Source organism: Pristis pectinata, chromosome 2 (genome assembly GCF_009764475.1).
Source record: "Pristis pectinata isolate sPriPec2 chromosome 2, sPriPec2.1.pri, whole genome shotgun sequence".
NCBI lineage: Eukaryota > Metazoa > Chordata > Chondrichthyes > Rhinopristiformes > Pristidae > Pristis > Pristis pectinata.
This window is the reverse complement of record NC_067406.1, coordinates 38,977,701-38,986,416: the sequence shown is the minus strand read 5'-3', so window position 1 is coordinate 38,986,416 and position 8,716 is coordinate 38,977,701.

Genomic DNA, 8,716 nt, shown 5'->3' with positions numbered 1-8,716 from the left:
AAAACTGATGTTAAGATCATTGTTCTTAACAAAGTTGATAGGACAAGAGATAATTCAAGCAGCGATTTGTAAAATTGAGGCAGTAAAGGTGTTATGAGGAATTGTACTGTTTTGAGATCCTAGTGATTTGTCATCTAGAGGCTCCTTGGAGGGAGCTCAGTGATCAGTAGCCTTATGGAAGATTCTTCCATAAGTAACTTCCTCATTGCCTGACAGGTTAAGCATTTGCAAATTTTTTGAAGCCTGGCAATATAATTTGAAGATGAAGGCAGCAGACCCTCACAGAACTTCGTTCTCTTTCTCAGAAGCTTTAGATGACAATAAGCAGGAGAGTCTGGACCATCGATTAACTCTTGATAAGGGAAAAGGTCTATCCACTCCTTCAAGATGAATTATACACCTGGAAGCAATGATTGAGCAGTTGGATTGCACCTTGCCCTCTGAGCCTGGGTTGGCCCAAGTCTGCTGAGAAGTACATCACTATGTCAGTTCCTGAGGAAAGGGCATCATCATCTGTACAAGCAGAGGGAGGAGAGGAGTGAGATCAGAAGTTGGCAAACCTTCTCACTGACAGAATCCAGCAATTGAAGCACAAGTACATGTATGCACAGGTGCAATGAAAAGCTTACTTGCAGCAGCATCACAGGCACATGGCATCATATAAGCAGCATTCACAAGAAAAACATAAATTAAACATAAATTCTTACAAGAAAAAGACTCAATTAGAACAAAGGAAAACAAAGTCCATTTTGGTCAAAGCCAATCGTGTTAAGTCCACTCTGGGACTGTTGAATCACCTGGATTGAACTAGTGCTATACCTGACATGAAGGTTTCTGACAATCGAATGCCATTTGGTGATTTGGTATCTTTGTGCAAGACAAGGGGCTGGATGCAACCTTAGTCAACTTGGTTTTTGACAGAAAATTGCACACATGCATGATAGATGTGCTCTCCAAAATGGGACTGGAGAAGGGAATCCACGTCAGAAGCCCAGTACTAATCAAAGGGTTAGAAAGCTTCCCAATCCAGTCTGGAGTTGGTTCAGGCTGCCCTCTCCCTGTATCTTGTTTGCATAAAGTATTGAGCCCTTAGCCAAGTTCATCAGGAAGGATGTGGTATTAAAGTGATGATGATCCTTGGCAGTGAATGCATTTCAGTTCACTATTGTCCGTGGATTGATGGACATCTGCAATCAGCTTGTACTGGCCTCTGTGGCCACAGCGAATCACAACAAAATCAAGGCCATGTCTTTGGGTAACTGGTCCGACTGATCCTTGGTTCTCTTTGCCATCAGGTCTGATTATCTGAAGGTGCTGGGAATCTGTTCAGAGGAACTGGGGCATGCATCCAGCCCCTTGTCTCGCACAAAGATAACAAATTACCGAATGGTGTAAGTCTGTCAGAAACCTTCCTGTCAGGTATAGCACTCGTTCAATCCAGGTGATTCAACAGTGGAGTGTATAATAGTAAAGGTAAAGCAGAAACTTGGATTGTGGGAAAGACTACCCCTTGACAATGGGAAGAACCTGGTTATCAGGTATGAGGTGCTCTCAGTGTTGCTCTGTGTGATGCAGCATGTCCTCTATGCTGGTCGTGAACTCCAACAGTCGGCTGAGCTGTATTTCACGTTATCTGGTGATTGAAATTGGATCACGAGACACAAAGTATAAATTTCCAGATTTTTTTGGACAGAGAGGTGAGGGGAGGTTGCAGCCAATGTGGTCCTTTTCCCAGTAACCATCTTTGCATGTGGCTGCATAAAGTTGTTCATATCCTGGGCATTACATTGTGTCATATGGTGAGGTTCTATCTATCCCCAGGGCTATGATGGATGGGTCAGGCCACGTTGCCAATGAATGCTCTGTTTGGTTGGTCCATCCTGTACCACCTGTCCCTCATAGAGAAGTTTGTATGGAAAAACACACTTGACCACAAGTCAATCAGGCAGCAATCTGCATGGGACGTTCTCAAAGCCTTGTGGGATAAGAGATGGTGGGTTCTATTGGATGGGTCCCTGAACAGACTGTCAAAGTCCTTTGGCAGAAAAGTTCATCGCCAGAACTTGTAAGCTAGCACCAGGACCTTGCCTGATTGGTGAGAAAGGCCCTTCCCATCAAATCCCTTGTGGACAGCTTGACTCTCAACACCACTGTAAGCTGGCCTTCAGGCAGCTGAGGTGTAAGATGCAGCTCAGGCAAATGTTTCTGATGTATCCTAGTAACTTAATAATGCTACTGTTATGGAAGAATTTTTAAAGAATCTTAAAATTAATACAACCGCCCCCCCCCACCCCCCTAGAAAATCCTGGAAACATTCAGCAGGTCTGGCAGCATCTGTGAAAAGAGAAATAGAATTCATGTTTCAGGGGATACACTCCATCAGAACTTGGAAAGAGAGAAAACAAGTTAGGTTTAAGTTGCAAAGAGGATGAGGGAATAATGGACAGGACATTCAAAGCAAGAGAAGCAATGGCATGAGCCATGGTGATAAACTGTTGATGAAGTAATTTGGTTGATGGCCTATCACCATGGCAACCCTGGCTTCACCCTGTCAGAGACATCTTTTTGTCCCATCCATTCCTCCTCCACCCTCTGTAATTTCCCAGTTCTCACCAAGGGTCTTTGACCTGAAGCATTAACTCTCAGCATCTGTGGAAAGAGAAATAGTATTTCCACCTAATGTTATGACCTGTATTAATTCAGTATTAACGTAGTAAAAGATCAAGAAACAAGACATAGCATCATTTTGATATAATTATCTATTGTAAAGATAGTGCAGAGCAATGTTATGCTTGAAACTGACAGGTAACCGGGGACAGAGCATTAATCAAGTCTACCAGAATTAATGTTAGTGACGTTTGATACTCAAAACAAGTAAATTAAGGACAGAACACTGATTAAGAGACAGATAACAAAAGAAGGGTTGAAACATCCAAAGGATCTTATCAGTGATGTAAAAGACATTTGTAACAGTGGGAGACATTTAGTGTGAAGGTCCCAGACAAGGAGTAGGTCAATCTGTGAAATAGGAAACACAGATGATAAGGAATAGCTCAATACATAAAAGAAGAAACAGGGTTACTAATGAATAAAAGATAAAGTGCATCATTGAAATGACTTGGGGGGGGGGGGCAGTAACATAGCTCAGGAGACAGATGGTTAACATGTGAGATCAAAGAGAGAAAGCATATAAAAGGGGATCAGAGAGGGGAAGAGAAGACATAATCATAATCATCTACAAGGTACGAGACAAATCTGCCTGCATTGGCTACAGAGGGCTCTCCCAGCTGCCTGCCACGGGGAAAATGATCACCAAGGTCCTAATCCACCGCATTCCTGTGACTGAAAAGCTGCTCACTGAATTGCATTGTGAACTGCATCCATCTAAAGGCACAATGAACATGATCTTCATGCAAAACTTCTGTGGAAATGTAGGAAGCAGCATCAACCATCATACATTGCCTTTTTTGATCTGACAAAAACGTTTGGCTCTGTCAATCAAGAGGGACTAAGCAACATCCTTCTCAAATTCTGTCCACCTTTAGAAATTTGTCTCCATTTTATGTCTGGTACATTGCCTCCACTCCAGAAACGAGGTCATCCCAACCATAATCATTGAGCTGCAGTGCACAGATAATGCTTGTGTTTGCATATGGTCTTCATGTGACCACATAGGTTTCCTCCAACATCGAAAAATATGTGCAAGTTGACAGGTTAATTGGCCACTGTAAATTGCCCATTGTGTATAGATGAGTGGGAGAATCTGTGGAGGAGTTGACCGGAATGTGGGGAAAATAAATTGGTTAGAGTAGGATTAGTATAAATTGGTGCTTAATGGCTGGTGGAGACTCAGTTGGCTGAAGGGCCTGTTTTCATGCTATGTCCCAATATGACAAGCATCAATGGTTGCTCAGAGGTGAAGTATTGGCATTGGTTTAGTATTGTCACACATGTACCGAGATACAGTGAAAAGCTTTTGTCTTGCGTGCTATCCGGACAGATCATGTCATACATAATTACATTGAGGTAGTGAAAAGAAAACATAATGCAAAATATAGTGTTATAGTTACAGAGAAAGTGCAGTGCAGATAGACAAATAAAGTGCAAGGACCACGAGGTAGATTGGGAGATCAAACATTCATCTTTCAGCATCTGAGAGGGCCGTTCAAGAGTCTGATAACAGTGGGATAGAATCTTTTCTTGAGTCTGATGGTTTGTGCTCTCAGGTTTTTGTAGCTTCTGCCCGATGGGAGAGGGGTGAAGAGAGGATGACTGGGGTGGGAGCTGTCTTTGATTAAGTTGGCTGCTTTCCTAAGGCAGTGGAAGGTGTAGATGGAGTCAGTGGTGGGGAGGCTGGTTCGTGTGATGGACTGGGCTGCATTCAAAATTGACTGCAATCTCTTGCTGTCTTGGGCAGAGCAGTTGCCAGACCAAGCTGTGATACATCCAGATAGGATGCTTTCTGTGATGTATCTAAAAAAAATTGGTAAGAGTCATCAGGGACATGCTGAATTTCCTTAGCCTTCTGAACAAGTAGAGGTGTTGGTGTGCTTTTTTTGGTCATAGTGTTCCAGGACAAATTGTTGGTGATGTTTACACCAAGGAACTTGAAACTCTCAACAATCTCCACCTCCGCACCATCGATACAAACAGAGTGCATACTCCACCCCACTTCCTGAATGCTCTTTGGTCTGCTTGAGACTTGCTGGTCATGCAGTGCAAGGGCCTGTTGATGTCAGAATATTGCAGACTGGAACCTTCCAAAGTCCAAGAACTAACTAATTACTGAACGTTGGTGAAATACTGCTAAGGCCTTGCCGTCATTACACACTGTCTTTTGGATGCTTCACCGTAGCTCTTTCCTCACCAGCCCCCATCCTGCCCCACCCCCCCCCCCCACCTAACCGCCTCCCATACGTGCCTCCAACCAAAAAATTAAAGGGAGAAAGGCATAGATAGCTGAAAAGCATTCGCTTTGGGTATGGGAAGTCATGTCTCATGATTTTAATAGTTTTTTTGGAAAGGTGACCAAGAGGATTGATGTTGTCTACATGGACTTTAGCAAGGCCTTTGACAAAGTCCCACATGGTAGGCTGGTCCAGAAGGTGAGATCACTGGGGATCCTGGGTGAGCTAGCCAATTGGATCCAAAATTGGCTTGGTGGAAGGAGTCAGAGGGTGGTAGTGGAAGGTTGTTTTTCAGATTGGAGGCCTGTGACCAGCAGTGTGCTGCAGGGATCAGTGCTGGGTCCACTGTTGTTTGTCATATTTATTACTGATTTGAATGAGAATGTGGTTGGCATGGTTAGTAGGTTTGGAAATGGAACTGGTTTATTATTGTCACATGTATCGAGTTACAGTGAACAATTTGTCTTGCATACTGTTCATACAGATCAATTCATTACATGGTGCATTGAAGTAGTACAAGGTAAAACAATAACAGAATGCAGAATAAAGTGTAACAGCTACAGAGAAAGTGCAGTGCAGGTAGACAATAAGGTGCAAGGTCATAACGAGGTAGATTGTGAGGTCAAGAGTCTGCCTTATTGTACGAGGGAACCATTCAATAGTCTTATAACAGCAGGATAGAAGCTGTCCTTGAGCCTGGTGGTACATGCTTTCAGGCTTTTGTATCTTCTGCCCGATGGGAGAGGGGACAAGAGAGAATGTCTGGGATGAGTGGGGTCTTTGATTATGCTGGCTGCTTTATCGAGGCAGCGAGAAGTGTAGACAGGAGGGGAGGCTGGTTTCCGTGATGTGCTGGGCTGTATCCACAACTCTCTGCAGTTTCTTGTGGTCATGGGCAGAGCAGTTGCCGTACCAAGCCGTGATGCATCCAGATAGGATGCTTTCTATGACGCATCGATAAAAATTGGTGAGGGTTGACGGGGACATGCCAAATTTCTTTAGCCTCCTGAGGAAGTAGAGCCTCCTGAGGAAGTAGAGGAGCTGTGGTGTCTACATGGTTGGACCAGGACAGGTTATTGGTGATGTTGACTCCTGGGAACTTGAAACTCTCAACCTTCTCAACCTCAGCACTGTTGATGTAGACAGGAGCATGTACACCGCCCCCCTTCCTGAAGTCAATGACCAGCCCTTTTGTTTTGCTGACATTGAGGGAAAGGTTGTTGTCATGACATCATGTTACTAAGCTCCCTATCTCCTTCCTGTACTCCGACTCATTGTTATTTGAAGTACGGCCTACCACGGTGGTAACATCTGCAAAATTGCAGATGGTGTTAGAGCAGAATCTGGCCACGCAGTCATGAGTATATAGGAACTGGAATGGGGGCTGAGGACGCAGCCTTGTGGGGCACCAGTGGTGAGAATAATCATGGTGGAGGTGTTACTGCCTATCCTTACTGATTGCAAGGATCCAGTTGCAAAGGGAGGTGTTGAGTCCCAGATCTTCAAGTTTGGTGATGAGTTTGCTTGGAATTATAGTATTGAATGTGGAGCTGTAGTCAGTAAACAATAGTTTGCAAATGACACCAAAATTGGTGGTATAGTGGAGAATGAAGAAGGTTGTCTCAGGTTACGAAAGGACCTAGATCAACTGGAAAAGGAATGGCAGATGGAATTTAACTCAGACAACTGCAAAGTGATGCATTTTAGGAAGTTAAACGAGGGCAGGACATACACAGTGAATGACAGGGCCCTGGCAACAGTGGTAGAACAGAGGGACCTTGGACTATAAGTACATAGTTCCCTGAAAGTAGCAACACAGGTGGTGGTGAGGAAGTGTATGGCACGCTTGTCTTCATTGGACAGGGCACTGAGTAAAAGAGCTGGGATGTCATATTACAGCTGTACAAGACGTTGGTAAGACTGGACCTGGAACATTGTGTGCAGCTCTGGTCTCCAGGAGGTGATCAAGTTAGAGAAGGCACAGAAGAGATTCACAGGGTTGTTGCTGGGACTGGAGGGTTTGAGTTATAAGGAGAGACTGAACATGGTGGGGCTGTTTTCCCTGGATGAAGGAGGCTGAGGGGTGACCATATTGAGGTTGATAGAATCATAAGGGGTATAGATAAGGTGGATGGCCACAGTCTTTCTCCCAGGGTAGAGGAGTCTAAAAACAGAGAGCATTTAAAGTGAGGGGGACCTGAGGGGCAAGTTTTTCACATGGAGGGTGGTGTGTATATGGAAGGAGCTGCCAGAGGAAGTGATAGAGGTGATTACAATTACAACATTTAAAAGACATTTGGACAGTTACATGGATACGACAGGTTTAGAGGGATATGAGCCAAATGCAGGCAAATGAGACTAACTCAGTCAGCATGAACGAGTTGGACCTAAGGCCCCATTTCCGTGCTGTATAACTCTATGACTGAGGCTTTTCGAACTGGTCACAGGGACCACAGGTATTTCAATGTCCTGTATTTTCCTTTAATCTTATGGAATTCTCTGTGTATAATGAAAGGTATCAAGGTTTAATATAAGCCAATGTTCATTTGTTTGGGACTGAATAGGGAACCAAAGCAAAGTTTTGATAGACTGCAGATTAGCTAGTAAAATTTCCCTGTGACATCTGGCCACTTGATGGTGCCAACAGAACATTTATTTTGTTCATCTTAAAGAAGTTTAAGTTTAAATACTTTGTTTACTAAATGCACTTGAGCAATATACTGATAGATACCTTTTAGAATCATGTAAACAAACCAAAGATTTGAACAGCATAGAAAGAGGCCATTTCACCCATCAAGTCTGTATCAACTCTTTGTGGAACAAACCTGTTACTCCCATTCTCCCACTCTTTCCTCGTAGCCCTGAAAATGGTTTTCTTTTAATTGCCTATCAGATTCCTTTTTGAAAGCCCCACTTTCTAAAAAGGTATTATTGCAAAATTTTGCTGGTGGGATAGAACAAGATTGTTTGACATTGTTTTGGGATATCCAACAGCAACTTCCAGCCAATGAATTTAATTGTAAAATGTAGTCACTCTTATGTTGGTCAAGCTGCAAACAGAAGAAAGGCAAGAAAGGATATACAGATAAGTGTGGGTGAAATAGGTACAAGGAAGCTTCCGAGAAGGATAAACACCATCTTCAAATGAAAAAGGATCTTCAACCTGAACTATTATGTTTGCTTCTTTTCCACAGATTTTCTAGTTCTGTTATATAGATTTTCAGAAATGGCAGTTTTTTGATTTTCATTTTCCATTAAGCCAAATTAATTTGTTTCAGTGCAACAAATTTTATGTAATTTTGATTGTGAGATAATTGTTAGCAGGTCATGGCCTGTGTTTAATGGATTCTTTGAAAGACTGCACCCAATGACAAGAGGCACACCCACGGCACTATTTTCTCAAATGCTGGGGTAGGGCTTGAACACATATCCATCTGCCTGAAGGCAGGGTATACCCTGTACTTGCCATGGACTTCTAGCTCAGAAATAGCACAGTGGGGCACCATGTAACAACATGAGAAAAGATTTTAAAAAACACAGCAGTTTAGACAGCTTCTGCAGAGAGAGCAGAATAAATAACAATGTGGATACAGATCATTCTTCAAAATTGAATTACTATTATACAGAATTTCTACTTCCAAACATAAGCTCTTTCCCAGCTCTTCATTTATACAATTCTTCTGTGAAAACTTAAAAGAGTTTATTTTTGATTGGCAAAAATTCAGATGTAAACATATTTTTTAAAAATTCTAGCCTAAACACCTGGATGTGAACCTTGCCAAACAATGTACGACCATTTACCTAGAAGC